The sequence below is a fragment of the Rattus norvegicus genome, chromosome 9, assembly GCF_021556685.1.
Source record: "Rattus norvegicus strain SHRSP/BbbUtx chromosome 9, alternate assembly SHRSP_T2T, whole genome shotgun sequence".
Lineage (NCBI taxonomy): Eukaryota > Metazoa > Chordata > Mammalia > Rodentia > Muridae > Rattus > Rattus norvegicus.
In genome coordinates this window covers 30384386-30400144 of record NC_141542.1, presented here as the reverse complement: position 1 = coordinate 30400144, position 15759 = coordinate 30384386, and the positions used below count along the sequence as shown (strand labels likewise).

Sequence of the window (15759 nt, the reverse complement as noted above, 5' to 3'; positions counted from 1 at the left end):
AAGCAGCCAAGCCAGAAACTTTCGAGAGTGGAAGCATGGGTGAGCATTCAAAGGAAACGTATACTGAGGACCAGGCTCTCTGTGTACACTCCATCCCAGGTAAATCTTGGGGTGCTGTCCTTACCTTGCTCTCTTCTGACCCTAGTCTGAAAACCTTCCCCATGCCCCCCAAAGCACCCACGCCTCTTTCAATAAAACAATGCAGTAATTATATTACTGCCTCGGTTCTGGTACTCATTGCGTTTGGTTTTGGACCTCGGGCTACAGGTGCGCATCGGGGAGGTGAGGCTCCGGCAATGGAGACAGATGGTGCCCGCAGGGGGAGATTCAATTACCTGTTCCTTTCCCAAAGCAAATCCGCCTGGTAAGTGGGTTATAACTTGTTATTGAGAGGCCCCCCCTCCATGCTGCATGAGATTCCATTTGTTGATGGCTTATTAAGTTTGCTGGAGGTCAGTGATGGATGAATTAGTCCCTACTCAGAAGTCAAGGAGGGATTCAGGAGGCAACGGAAGATTGGAGCTGTGGGTCAGGCAGGCGCAGGTCAGGGCTTGGGTGAGGGTTTCCTGGGGGAATGGAGGAGCTGGGGTTGGTGCTGCAAGAGAGAGGCCTTTAACATCGGCGTGGTGCTGGGAGGTCTATGGTAAACCCCTGAACAAGAAGAGTGACAGGCGGAAATGGTTTTCGAGAAGACGATCAAGGGGTGTGGCCATAAAATAGGGGGGCTGCAACTGGGTGCGAGGGTGCACACCAGTCATTGTCACACTTAGGAGGCAGAGCCAAGAGGACGGCAAATTTAAAGACAGCCTGGGTTATGTAGCAAGACCCTGCCTCAAACCAGGTGACACAAGCCTCCCTCCCTACCAAGGAGGAAGGAAGCAGGCCTGGACCGTTCTGGGCACAGACGGGGGGCAGGGGGAAGAGGCAGATAACACCAGGCTTGTGCTCGAGCAAGGATACTGAGGCGAGGAGATAGGCGGCCTGTGTGGCTATGGGTGGGTTGTCCCAACTGGCATGGCACGGGGCTGTGTCCCAAGTGCTCCCTTGACACAGGGGGCAGTGGCGCTCAGAGAGGTTGATGGCGTGTCCAGCCTGCCCAGCAGTGATCGTGTGAGGGGCTGAGCAGGCCTGTCTACTTCCCCTCACCACAGCTGTGCCAAGCTGTTCCAGAGGCTGCTTCCTGTCTTCCCCAGCCCCACTTACTCTAATCCTGGGGATTAGTGAGGAGGGGGATTTGGCAATACCGCTCAGAACAAGTTGCTCAACCCAGAAACTCTCTGAGCTGTTCTTCCAGGCCTCCTGGCTGCCTCCTCAGGGCTCCATGTACCCAGGCCTGGGAGAGGGCTTATGGGTAGAACTGTTGGGGTTTTCACGGCCAGGTTGTAATGAGGAAATGGTTGGTGGGGAAAGAAGGGGTCCTTGGTGAATGGGGAACACGTCCCTACAACGATCTGGAGTCTCAGAGGACCAAGGACAACTGGGTGCCAGCCAGCCAGCCCCTAATCCCTCTGCATACATTCCCTTCCCTAAGGATTCTTTTTTTTCCTCAGAAAAATCTGTTTAAACTTTCCGTCTCAGAGACAGTGAATGGCGGATTTGGGGTGGGGTGGGGTAGGAATTAAGGAAGGCCGTGTAGCTGGCCATGGGAAAGATGAGGCAAAGGAAAACCCAGCTTTTGACATGTCCTTCTCCGGAAGGAAGCCAGAAGCACGAGGCCTGGCAGTTACTGGTAAGGCACACAGCCCATAGGCACTCGATTGCCTCTGCTACTTTATTTGGCTGTGTGCGTGTTCTCAGAATAGGAGACCCCTCTAGGGACAGGAACTGTGTTGGTGAGAGTAATTATTGTGGTGGGGTGGACAGTGACGGAGGTGGTCACAGCAATGGCGGTCACGGTGGGTGTAATGACGGAAGCACTGTGGTGCTGACAGGGGTGGTCACGGTCGTGGAATCTCCTGAAACCATAATGGGAGAGGGGGAGGGACGGAGGTTGAGAGGTGGGCTTTGCAGCTTGGCAGGGCCGGTGGCTTTCCTCACTCATGGAGTACCAAGCTGTCAGGAGGGTAGGGCCTATCTCTCTGGTGTTCACACAGAGGAGGGCACCGATAAGAGTTGTTGGTGGCCTTCAGGGCTCCGAGTCTCACCAAGGTGAGCCCGACTCCCTCCGTTTTCTCTGCCTCTAGGGATCCTTGAGTCCCTCTGTCTGTTCTAGGCCTTTTCCTTCTGCCCACAAACTTCCTCTAGTCATTCCTACAGACCCTACCCTGAATCATCAGCTAATCCATTCCTTCAGAGTCCCACACATTCTAAAAAAGAAGCCCAGGCCTCTGATGTCGCTTCCTGGTCTCCCACTTGCTTCCTCACCTTCTCAGCACCTCCCGGTCCCAGTGTTGTAGAAAGGCCTATTCCGGTCAACAGAGGCCCCACCCCACCTGCCTCACAGCCTCAGACTCTTAGAAAGAAATGACTTCTAGGGTCAAGCAAATCATTAAGTTTTTTTGTTTTTCGAGACACTGTTTCTCATTTTAACCAGCCCTGGCTGTCCTGGAACTCACTTTATAGACTAGGCTGGCGTTGACCTCATAGAGATCTGCCTGCCTCTGCCTCCTGAGTGCCGGGACTAAAGGCATGTGCCACTATGCCCGTTAACTTTGTAAACATTGATTTATTGTACAAATGTGTGTGTGTGTGTGTGTGTGTGTGTGTGTGTGTGTGTGTGTGTGTGTGTGTTGTGGAGGACAGAGGATTGCTTGAGGAAGTTGGTTCTTCCTTTTTACCCCGTGGTTCCTGGGGATCAAATTCAGGTTGATGAATTTGGTAGCAGACACATTTACCTGCTGAGCCATCTCACTGACCTCAAACAAGGTCTTGTAAAAGCCATTTGTTAGAGCCTTCAGGACCGAGTGCCAGCGAATCTGCTCTGTGACAACCTGTTCCATCGTCTCTAGACCTCTGCCTCTGAAGCTTTGATGCTGTCAGATGGCCTTCCTCCTCCCCAAACACTTCATCTGTGTTGACCAGGTCCCCTGGTCCCAGAGCCAACCCAGCAGCTGGCAGGCCCATCAGTTCACCTGGCTGGAGCCCCGCCTCCGGCTTCAGACTGTTCCCTGCAAGACTCCATCCAGCTCCTTGAGTGAAGGTGGTCTTGACTTCTCAGACATACTTGCCTTCTCTCCTGCCCAGCACTCTGGGCGAGCTTCTCTTCCCTCCCCCCACCCCCAGTTCTGCCAAACCTCCTGGGTCATGCTTCTCTTGCAATGAACACAGAATCTAATTTTATTTTAAAAAAACCCAGAGCCTGCTCTTCCTTTAACTATGCTCATTTAAAATTATTATCTCGATGGATCCTGTTTGGTAAGAAAGCCAGTAAGGTATATAAATCTTGGGACCTCGTCTTTTCTCTTTTTAAACTCAGAAAAATAAAGTGCGCTGCGATGACCCATAGCACATTCATCTGCACTGTATAAACACTTCGTTTGTTTTGGGATAGTGGCGGGTAGGACAAGGAGCTTACCAAGGCCTGGCTAACCCTGAAGTTTCTGTAATCCCCCAGCCTCTGCCTTCCAAGAACAGGGCTTACAGGTGTGTGTCACCACATCCAACGTAAGCTGTGGGGTTTAAAAACAGTAAAGCATATTCTAAAACTAAGTCATTATTTATTTATTTTTTCCATGCTGGGACTGCCCCGGGACCTTGTGCACACTAAGCGAGCTCTCATCTACTGAGCCACCCATCCTCAGCCCTGAAACAGCTTCTTAGAAGGTAAGCCAGCACTGCTGCCACAGAGGACAGGCTCAGTGGCTAAGAGCCCTGGCTGTTTCTCTAGAGGAGCCGGGACCAGCTCCACAGGACACATGCCGTCAGTGGCCCACAGCTACTTGTACCTCCAGCTCCAGGGGAACCAATACCTGCATCCCTCCGTGGCCGGATTAAGGTGCCACACTCTGCTGATGCCTTTGCAAATCCTCTCTAGATAAAGGTCTCTGTGGAACTCAGTATTTGTTCTCTCAGGTGGGTGCACACACACAGACACTGCACACACAGACACACACAAGTACAGACGCACACAGACACGCACACACATGTCCCCACATAAACACACACATGCACACACAAACACAGAGACAGATAGACAGACAGACACACACACACACACACCAATATATAAATTAAATAAATAGAATAACGATAAACCTTAAAGGCTTTTTTTATTGTGTAAAGCATCATGCATGCATCCCAAATGCCCCAACTTGACTCCAATAACCAGCTTTCTTGTTTTCCTGCTTCCCAGCTAGCCTCTTGTTTCTCAACTAGATAATTTTTAACACATTCTATATATCATGTCATCTTATTCATAGATGCTTAACACATTTCTTTTCAAAAATTATTTGTTAAAAGAGCTACGGTACATTTGAACACATTAACACATTAACAACCATACCTCTCCCTCCCCCTTGCCCCTCTCCCCCTCTCCCCCTCTCCTGCCTCTCCCCTTTTCCCTCCCCCCTCCCCCCTTCTCCCTCTCTTACTTTAAGACAAAATGTCAGTATTTGTCATGTAGCCCAGGCTTGCCTGAGACTCATGTGCAGGCCAGGCTTAACTATCCAAAACAAAATTATTAAGTCCTTAATACAAATTTAAACTTTTATGTATGTTTTGTCTGCATGCAGTATGTGTTCCATATATGTGCCTCCTGCCCACAGAGGTCAGAAGAGGGCACTGAGTCGGCTGGAACTGGAGTTATGTATGTTTGTGGGTCACTATATGGGTGCTGGGAACCAAACCTGGGCTCTGTGGGAGCAGCTGGTGCTCTTAACCACTGAGCCATCCCTTCTGCCCCTCATCCGTTAACATTTAACGCACAAAATAACAAGCTTCATCATGGTTTCTATACATATGTTATTATATTTGGCTCGTATTCATCTCCCTGTGTCAGACGATTTTAACAAACACGGTGTAACTGCAACAGCAACAGTTACAACAAACAAACCTCAAAGAAGCAAAACATGAACATACGCAAAACACAAAACCCCACCAGCGAAATCAGACAACGTGCTGCAAATCTGACACACACACAGAGGAAAAGACATACATCAGGGGCTCTGGGTGTTAGAGTCTATTAACACATTTAATTAAAAAAACACTATTCCTGTAGGATAGAAGTAAAAGACATGACTGAGAATTTTGGCACAGAATTGAAACAGTTTATTTTCTAAGTGGAAATTTTAGATCTAAAAAATAATACCTGAAAACAAGAATTTAAAGGTTAGACTTAAGAACATGTAGAACATGTTAGACATGGCCGAAAAAAGAAGTAACGAGTCAGAATCATGTGTGTGTGTGTGTGTGTGTGTGTGTGTGTGTGTATGTGTGTGTATGTATATGTGTGTGTATATATGTGTGTGTATATATGTGTGTGTATATATGTGTGTATGTATATATGTGTGTATGTATATATGTGTGTGTGTATATATATGTGTGTGTATGTGTATATATATGTGTGTATGTGTATATATGTGTGTGTATATGTATATATGTATGTATATATGTGTATGTATATATGTGTATATGTATATATATATGTATATATATGTGTGTATGTATATATGTGTGTATATGTATAATACATGTGTGTGTGTGTGTGTGTGTGTAGAAGAATCACACACACACATACACACATAGGGTCATGGATGTATAGAAGAGAGTCTGAGGCATGGAGGAGGCAGTGAGCAGTTTCAGAGAGTAGGTTAAAGATCACATATGAAGGGGTCTCTCTGAAAGAGATGGGATCCATGCAGTGAGTAAGAACCTAGAGCAAGGTGGGCACAACAGAATACCCAGCCTATCAAGGAAGCCTGTGAGTGCAGCCAACGGTGAGATTGGAGATAAGGAGATCTTAAAATAGAGAGGGGCTAGAAAGAGGGTTCAGTGGTTAGGACCCCTGGATGTTCTTGAAGAGGACCCAGCTTCAATGTCAAGCATCTACATGGTGGCTAAAAAAACAATCTGTAATCACAGTTGCAGGGGATCTAATGTGGCCTTCTGACCTCCACGGAAACCAGGCATGTATGTGGAACACATACAAGCATGTAGATGAAACACTCACAAACATAAGATAACGTGGGTTTGAATCGATTTGGATCCCCGTAGCCTCATGTTTGAATATGCCTGGCTCACAGGAAATAGCACTATCAGGCTTTGTTGAAGGAAGTGTGTCACTGTGGGGGTGGGTTTTGAGGTCTCCTATGCTTAAGCTCCACCCAGTGTGGAATTCTAGTCTCCCCTTGGCTGCCTACAGAAGACAGTCTTCTTCTGGCTGCATTAGGATTGAGATATAGGCCTCTCAGTTCCTTCTCCAGCTGCCTATCTGCCTGCGGGCAGCCATGCTTCCTGCCATGACGACAATGGACTGAACCCATTAAACTGTAAGCCAGGCCCAATTAAATGTTGTCCTTATAAGAATTACTTTGGTCATGGTGTCTCTTCGCAACAACGGAAATCCAAACTAAGACATAAATTAAATCTTTTTGTAGAAATGAGAGATGTGTTACAGATTGACTCAAAAGGAGTGACAGTGAACAGATCTCTTTATGGAAGGATAGATCTGGAGGAGGCTGGAATTCTTTGGAGTGCTCTATAAGATAGGAAAAAAACCCAAACCCAACACATCCCATGGGTGTGTGAGGATTCTCCCCACCAACAATGTGTCCTCCTTCAGATGCCAGCTGGTTGCCTTACAATTTTATACCACTCTGAAGCCAAGAGTGTCAGAACTCCAAGTTAAAGCCTCAGACCCCTAAGGCTGACTGGCACCCATTTCAAATGCCAGTAGCGGATCATTCTCTGGGCGCAGGCCACTTGCCAGAGAGAGGCACAGACCTCGAGGTGACACTCCCTACTCTTGTGATTTAAGACAAAGACTGATTAGGAGTATTCTCCTAATCTTTTATATTTAAAAGAACATCTCACGAAAGATTGAGGCAGGCAACTGGGTAGTGGAGGTTCACGCCTTTAACCTCAGCACTCAAGGCAGGCAGATCTCTGTGAGTTCAAGGCCAGCCTCATACACCGAGAGTTCCAGGACAGACAGGGCTACACAGAGAAACCCTGTCTTGGGGGGAAATGCTTAGGGCAAGGTCTGTTCAGAGACAGTTTCTATGCTCTCTCTGGATCCATCATCCCCTGGACACAGTCATAGACTCAGCAATCTGTTCTTGTTTTTTGAGTCTCACTGTGGTTCTGGCTGGCCTGAAGCTCCCTGAGTAGACCAGGCTTGAACTCATGAGATCTGCCAGCCTCTGCATCTTGAGTGTAGTGATTAACGGCATATGCCACTAGGCCTGCCTTTGGAAAAAAAAAGTTGTGTATGTTTGTGTGTGTGTGTATGCATGTGTGTATGCATGTGTGTGTATGTATGTATGTATGTATGTGTGTATGTATGTATGTATGTATGCACACATGTGTATTTGTGTGGTATGTCTGTGTGGGTATGTATGCAAGAGTACAAGTGCCTAAGAAGGCCAAAGAGGACACTGGATTCTCTGGAGGTGAAGTTGCAGGTGGTTATAAGCTCTGGTGTGGGTGCTGGGAACTGAACTCAGGGCCTCTTAACCTCTGAGCCATCTCTCTAACTGTGCTCAGCAGTATGCAGGCTCTCCTAACTGAGCTGTTTTGATTTTTACAGCGGTTCATTACCATATCCTGAGAGAATATCCCACTGGCCATGAGTGAGTGACTCAGCATTTAACCCTGCTTGCTTCTCTGGAAATGGAAACCAGCTATACGCGTACTGTCAAGCGGGACAAAATAATGCACAGTCATTCAGTACTTAGAAAAATTAGTCAAAAGCGAAGGTTCAGTAAGTAAGTTCTCAGACAAACAGACTTGCAGAGAAGGTGGATGTGGTAGCACACCCCGTCCCCCAGCAACTCCATAGTCCCAGTTCCTTGAGAGGCTGACAGGAGGGTCACTAGAGCCCAGAGCATTTGTAACCAGTCTGGGGAACAGAGTGAGACTCTGTCTTGATTTTTAAACATATTTAAAACATTTTAGGTTGGAAATAACTACCAAAGATACACGTGAAAAGATCCTCTTAGTTCGATGACCCTAACTTAAGAGCGATTGAAATGGCACCATCGGTACCTTAGGACAGTGACTATATATGACATGTGACTATATATGACAGTGACTATATATACAGAATCTGTGGTATATGTGGCAATGACGGTATGCAGGAGGTAAGATTTTGAAGTCCTTACATGGATTTTGGGAAAGAAAGAAACAAAAAGTCAATAGATGTTAAGAATTTTAACAAACACAGCTGCAATCGCTAGATAGATACTAAATTTTCCTTTTTTTCCAAAATGTATAAACTTTATTATAAGAACACTTACGAATAAATAAAACTAGCACACACCAAAACTGACCAGACCCAAAGTCTATACAATTCAATAAGCTAAAATGATGAGTGACTTTAAATTTAATAGAGAAGATGATTAAATAAAATAATCCCAACAGAAAGCAGAGGAGGAAGAGAAAGAGGAAAAGAAGTAAGACATGTCAAAAGTAGTTAGCAAGAGGCTAGGTTTAAATCCAAATATAAAAGTATTATACGTAAAATGATAAAACGGTTTCCCACTAAAAGGCAATGAGTTCTGGAGTTTCAAACTCAAACTTTTCTTGTATTTATCTTTCATTCTTTCAGTGTGTGTGTGTGTGTGTGTGTGTGTGTGTGTGTGTGTGTGCGTGCATGCATGTGTATATGTGTGAGTGCGTGTGTGCATGTGTGTATGTGTGTGTGCATGTATGTGTGTGTGTGTGTGTACACACATGCACTGAAGCAGGAGGACAACTTTCAGTAGTCAGTTCTCTCCTTCTACCCTATGGGTCCTAGAGATTGAACTCAGGTCATCAGACTTGGCAGCAAATTCCTGTACCCACTGAGTCGTCTTGCTGGCCCATGTGATGTGCTCTGGAGAAGGAGCAAATTGCAAGTGCATGTTGCTAATGGAAACATGCCTGAAACGTAGAGATAAGGAGCCGTAAGCAACTGAAGCTGATGCAGTTGCACTGCAGTCAGACTAAATAGATCTTAAAGTAAAATGTATTAGTAGGCTGACGTGAGTCAGTACACAGACATCGGGCTCCCTCGTCTTCCCATTACTCAGAGCCGGTTTCTGCACTGTCTTCCGGAGTCCAACCAGACTGGGATTACTAACTGACCTGACAAAACACTTCCCTGCCTGACTGATGGCTGCTCCACTGTGAATCCTTGAGGCTAGTTCCTGAATAAATTCCCTCCGGGGGCTGCAGAGATGGCTCTGCAGTTAAGAGCGCTGGAGGGGTTGGGGATTTAGCTCAGTGGTAGAGCGCTTGCCTAGGAAGTGCAAGGCCCTGGGTTCGGTCCCCAGCTCGGAAAAGAAAGGAAAAGAAAGGAAAAGAAAGGAAAAGAAAGGAAAAGAAAGGAAAAGAAAGGAAAAGAAAGGAAAAGAAAGGAAAAGAAAGGAAAAGAAAGGAAAAGAAAGGAAAAGAAAGGAAAAGAAAGGAAAAGAAAGGAAAAGAAAGGAAAAGAAAAAAAAGAGCACTCGAGGCTCTTCAGGTCCCAGCACCCACATTGGGCAGCACACAACTGCCTGTAACTCCACTGTCAAGGGCTCTAACGCCCTCTTCTGGTGTCCACGGGAAAAGGCACTCATGTGCACATCCCTACATTTATGTGATTCAAATGCACATATACACACATAATGAAAGTAAAATTTTAATATATGTAAAACACATACTATATATTCAAATTCTTAGTCTGTCTCCAGAAAAACTCAAACTGAGCCAACGGTCTTTTGTTTTAGTGTAAGGACGTCTCCCATCCATGCCATGTTGATTGGCATTGAGCTTTCCATTCTGTTGCTCCACTCTCTTGACCTTGTTGCCACCCACCCTGTGTGTGTTTTTCTGAACTGTTCTAAGTGGTTCCCGCCATGTAGCTTCCCTCCACTTCCAGATACTGATCAAGTGTGGAGCTCTTTACCTTCTGCTCCCCCGTATCGTCAGAGATTTATTGATTTATTTTTATTTCATGGGCATTGGTGTTCTGCCTGCATGTGTGTCTGTGTGAAGCCAGATCCCCTGGAGCCGGAGTTGCAGACATCAGTTGTGAGTCTCCATGTGGAATCGAACCCAGGCCCTCTGAAAAAGCAGCCAGTGCTCTTGACTACCGAGCCACCTCTCCAGCAATTCTTAGTGCGTGCCGTGGAAGACTCCATCCCTCGGTCTGCCTGTGCAGTCTTCTGAGGTCCAGCTCCAGCCCGTCTTTCAGGTCTGCTCCATCCGCATCTCTATTCTTCAGAGCCTGTTCTCCTCTCTCAGCTGTCTGCTTTCCTGGACACCAGTCCTTACCCATGTGCTCTTCCCCTCCAGGAGTCACACATCCCTCTGGGGTTCCTCTCAAAAGACCTCTGTATGAAGCCCTCTCCATAGTACACATTGTGTCTCTCCCACCAGAACTGCTGGTGGAGTTTGAAAATGGATGTCATTTTGAATCCTTAAGAACTTGAACACCCGAGAGTCCCCTAAGAGGATGACTATAAGACAGAGGTGCTGAGTGACCTGGCCCAGGCTCTTCCTCTGTGCTGGCTCTCAGCCTCCATGATGTCATGGTATGTACTTTGGAGTAGAATTCAAGGAGGCAAGGGTTTCTATTCTTCATTGTGCAAACTTCCTTGTAGTCTAGGATTCCTGTAGCATCCCTGGCCCATGGTCCCCAAGGTCAGAGCATATCTCATCTAACTATTAGAAGTGTACTTTAACTACTCTAGGGGTCTTCTTCACTAGACAGTGCGGTCCATTGGTTAGGGTCTTCCAGCTTAGAAGCTCTTAGAATCCTCCCATCAATACACAGGGACCATTGGAGATCCAGAAGCATATGGGGGCCAGAGCACAGGACGAATGGTGGTGGGAAAGTTAGAACCAAGCTGGAGATAGTGCCCAAGGGACTCCCCAATATCCAAAGAGAGAAAGCCTTCCAGCATTCAGAGCAATGTGAGTGCCTAGGGGACTCTGCTAGCTTTTCCATTTTAGGTACTTGTTCTCCTCCATGGTCAGAATCCAGAGTGTGCAGGGAGTTCACCACAGCAGAGCCCTTGGGAGTTGGGGGAAGTGGGGGCTCTCCAGACTGCTCGCTCTATGACTGAGTCAACAGCTAGAAAAGATAACCTTTTGAAACGGGAGGTTGGGTGGGGTGGAGTAGGTACAGGTGTGAATTGGGGAGTATTACAGGGCTCCAGACTGGCGGGCAGACAGTAGTGGCTATTGGCAACATGGTGGTTGGGACTGCACTCCATTCCTCTGCTTGTCCAGGCTGCATGGTTGGGTGAGGCACATAGAAGGCGACCCTGTCACAGAGAGTGACTGAGTGACACGGAGTGATGAGCCCGCTACAGAACAGCCTGTCTTTGAGGTGGACTAGGGCTGTGGCTCTCGGGAGTCCCGAGTGTTGCCCAATATTCAGAGCCCTGGATGAGTTTGCAGGAGATTCTGGGAATGGTTTCATCTGTTAATTCACCACGTCATCAACTTGACAAATTTCTCTGGGGTTGCAACAAGACCACCTTCATGTCGTACGTGTTCTGGGACCATGACTTATCTGACCTGAGGATGGGAGCTTTGGCGCCCAGTAGGGGATGGGCCTGGAGCGGGAGTTTGTCAGTTTTATGCAGCAGGCTCTGGGGGAGGCAGCTGTGAGTCGAAACAACTGACTTCCAGCAGACGACGGGGAGGGGTAAAGGAAGGAGGAGAAAAGAAAGAAACACGCCAGGCATCCTGTCTCCTGGCCTAATGTACCCCCTGACCCCACAGCTCCCATTCAGACCCTGTGATTGCCCCATTTTGTAGAAGAAGAAACTGAGGCCACCTTCACTCAGAACTCTTTGCCAGGCGTTCCCAGTTTGACTCTGGATAATCTCCAGCGGCCCTCCTTGTGTTGTCTGTGACCCTTAGACCTCAAGCAGTGGCTGGCAGAGATGCACTCTGTGGTCCTTCTGACCACATCAGCATCTGTCCCCACAGAAACACTGTGTTCGTGGTCCAGAAGTCTGGGATTGGGACTCTGGTTTACCTGTGGAACTTTCACACCAAAGATCAAGTCTGATAAAACCAACAAACACATAAGAATGTTAGTGAACTTTTGTGTGTGTGTGTGTGTGTGTGTGTGTGTGTGGTGGGTGGGACTTCTTTTAAGACAGGGTCTTCTATGTAACCAGGCAGGAGTTCCCTGTGCAGCCTGGTCTGGCTTCAGTCTCAAGACCCTCTTTTCTCAGGCTTTCCACAGCTGAGGCTACAGTGCGCTTTGCCTCATCCAGCTAGCTAATAGGACTTTTGTTTTGTTTTGGAGATGGGGGTCTCACAGTGCAATCTGATCTGGAACTCAGGATGCATACCAGGCTGGATTGGAGCTCAACAGAGATCTGCCTGCCTCTGCCTCTTTAGTGTGGGGATTAAACATTTGCGTGGAAATGGTTGTGAATTCACAAGAATTCAGATATATGAACTCATGCAAATTCCTCAAACCAACCTGGGAAAGAGACACAACAGTTAGTTTCATTGTAGAGCGAGGAACCTAGACGTCGGAAGCAATTAACTTACAAACCAGGGATTCACCCACAGGTACAGGGCCTGGAGGCACCAGGAGTGTGTGGTAGGGAGCTGCCTGGAGCAGACTGTACCCCTAAAGTTTAGGATAGCTGGATGTGAGTTCTAAAGCCTGTGATCAATTTCCCCTACCACGCCACTAAACAGTGAGACCTGAAACCCTTCACTGTCTGTGGCTTCCCGTGTTGAACAAAGGAATGAGCAGGTTGAACTGGACGGTCCTTAGTTCGGTTGCAACACTGACATTTCCAGAGGTTTCACCAGGCTAAAATAAGATGGCAAGAGCCACAGCTGTGGTTGGGAAAGGGCAGCCTGGGACATGTGTGCTTGTGGAAGCCAGGAGGCTGTTGGTGGTGAGGGGGCACAGAGAGCTAATTACAAGTTCATGAGCTCAGCTGGGGGCCACTTTCTCCCGGCAGCACCCGCAGCTGGCTGTGAGTCAACGACTGGTCATTGGCCACAGCAAGGCAGCTGGTGACAAGCCCTGAGCATGGTCAGAAAACAAGACCTACCAGATGCCAGTTTTAGGGGTTCCGGGGGGTTGCTTGTTCTTTCCTATCTAACCTGTCTGCTTCTACATCCCTTAAGAAGGTCACTCACCTCATGTTCATCGACTACGTGAAAGGGAAACTGAGGCAGGGTGGTTAGGAGGCACAGGGCTACTAGCAAGAGTGGGGCATGTATCTTGGAGGTTGATTTTGCTAGTGGGCTCGGGGTCGGGACACCTGACTCATTCCTGATGGTGACACTGTGGGGCTCCCACTCCTCATCACTGTAGAATGAGTTACTGCCAAGTAAGGGCAGGTGTTAATTCTATCCTACACCCTAAGGGAAAGGGGGTGCTAAGAGCGGGGCAGACGAGTGTCAAGGAGTCACTCCCGAGGAAGTTCAACGATGTGGGCTGCAGGATGTGAGCTCGTTGGGAAGTCGGGGGTGGTGGTGGTGGGAGGTGTGGGAGTCAGGGCTGAAGTCTTTCCAAGACACAGCTCCTGCCAGCTGCGCACGTCACATAGCATGACATAGCTGGTGAGGGTGGAGTGACTCAAGGCACTTTTCCTGCCTTGCACGATTATCTTGTCTCCCATGAGTCTTTTGAATTCAGCTGTCTTGTACCTGAGGTCTGGTCTGGAGCCAATCCGACTCAGCTCTGACACAAAGGCAGATAGACGCCTCTAGCCTTCTGCTCAGCGTTTGGATGTCTCAGTAGCAGTCGCCATTTTCCATTCATTCACTCATTCATCCACCCATGCATTCGTCCGTCCATTCACCCATGCATCCATCATTCTCTCTCTCTCTCTCTCTCTCTCTCTCTCTCATTCATTCACTGAAGCTACAGCACCTCTGAGAAAGTCTCTCTCGGTCTGTTTAAACATCTCCCTAGGAGGGGATGAAACTCAGCAGAGAGCTTCAAGGAGCACACATAGAGCCCTGGGTTCAAACACTTTGACCCCCCAGTGCCATGTCAGCAGGACATCACTAAGGAGTCAGAGGCAGGTTTGGAAGTTCAAAGTCAAGCTCAGCTATATATTGAGTTCTAAGCCAGCCTTGTCTACTTGAGACTGTCTCAAAAACAAAACAAATAGAAATAAACAAAACAAAACAAACCAACAACCCACCCGCCCCAAAAATTCCAAAACACCTTAAACAAGCATAATTTAAAAAATATCTTGAGAAAGTTTAGATCTCCTGGGGCCACCCATTCCATACTTTGATTGTCATTGTTTGTTATGAGGCAGGGCTCCTCTATGTAACCCTGACTACTCTGGAGCTCACCGTGTAGGCCATGCTGGGCTTAAACTCATACTGATCTGCCTGCCTCTGCCAGTACTGGGATTAAAGACATGTGCCACCATTTGGCCTCTGACCTTTACTTCTTAAAATTATTTTAAAATTTTAATATTCATGAGTATGAGTGTTTTGCTAGGATGTATATCCATGCACCACATGCATGCCTGGTGCTTGCGGAAATCAGAAGAGGGTGTTGAATCCCCTGGAACTGGAGTTACGGGCAGATGTGAGCTGACATGTGGGTGCCGGGAATTAAACCTGGTCCTTTCCAAGAACAAGTGCTCTTAACAACTGACTTATCTTTCCAGTCTCTTGACCTTTCATTCAAGAATAGTTTATGCCCGTGGGTGCTTTGCCTGCCTGCAGATCTGTCTGTGCACTGCATGAGTGACTGGTGCACACAGAGGCCAGAAGAGGGCGTCAGATCCCTCAAAACTGGAGTTACAGACATTTGCTAGGCACCATGTGGCTGCTGGGAATTGCACCTGGGTCCTCTGGGAAGAGCAGCCAGGGCTCTTAACCACCAAGACATCTCCCCAGTCTCTATTATTTAGCCTCGAAAGTTTCTTAAGTCTGCCTTTCCAAGTTCACCTTCTGTTGGGATCTTTCTGCCCGGGAGAAGCAGACTAACTGGGCAGTCCTAGAGAGATTCTGCACGCCCAGATCTCTCCCTCTCTATTGTGTCCCAGGAACCACTCAGAAACAAATGTGGGTTTGCGCACACAGCCTCTTCACCTCACCGAGCTACGGCGAGAGAGTGAGGTCCCACAGGTCAAAGCATCGTACAGCTAACTATAGCGTCATCTGGGAAAGGCTTCCAAGAACAGAACAAGATGACAGGCGGACATGAAAATAGAAACAATCCACTCTGACAGCCTTCTTTCCCCGGGCTAACCACCCCCCAAGGCAACAGCTCATAGCATCGGGATTTCTGGAGATGTTTCGTTGTCATTGAGAGGAAGATCTGTAAGTCTGGATCTACTGTTCTACAAGGGTGTGACCTGCTTGGAGCTGGAGGAACCACCTGGTATCTAGCTAGACTTTTGTCCTCCTAGCGCAGCCCCCAGCTGTGTGTTTCTGTTCCCCTGGCACAAGTTCCCTCTGGGAATATTTACACATTCCAGTCTTGACTTTGAATCCTTTCAGTGACCTTGTAAATGCTCTTCTCTCTCAGTCCCCAGAGGCTACTCTGGGCCTGGATCTGCTGCTGGCTTCAAAGTCTGAAGCTTCATTTCTTCTTAATGTGACCAGCAAGGCATGGCCCTGTGGTCTGTCTATCCTGCTGTCCTAGGTAAGGTTTCCACAGTTGAAGTTCCAGGGGAAAATGGA

The 15759-nt window shown here is 47.7% G+C and overlaps 1 long non-coding RNA gene across 2 annotated transcripts; it reads left to right on the top strand.

The window, feature by feature from the left end:
• Nucleotides 1-12143, top strand: LOC134480344 (uncharacterized). 2 transcript variants are annotated; one of them, XR_015629026.1, is made up of 5 exons: nt 1-99; nt 268-364; nt 3708-3762; nt 10118-10312; nt 10414-12143. It is a non-coding gene; the product is annotated as an uncharacterized LOC134480344 (long non-coding RNA). The 2 variants fall into 2 exon arrangements; XR_015629025.1 differs by having other exon boundaries at nt 11-99; nt 10114-10312.
• Nucleotides 12144-15759: the final 3616 nt, after the last annotated feature.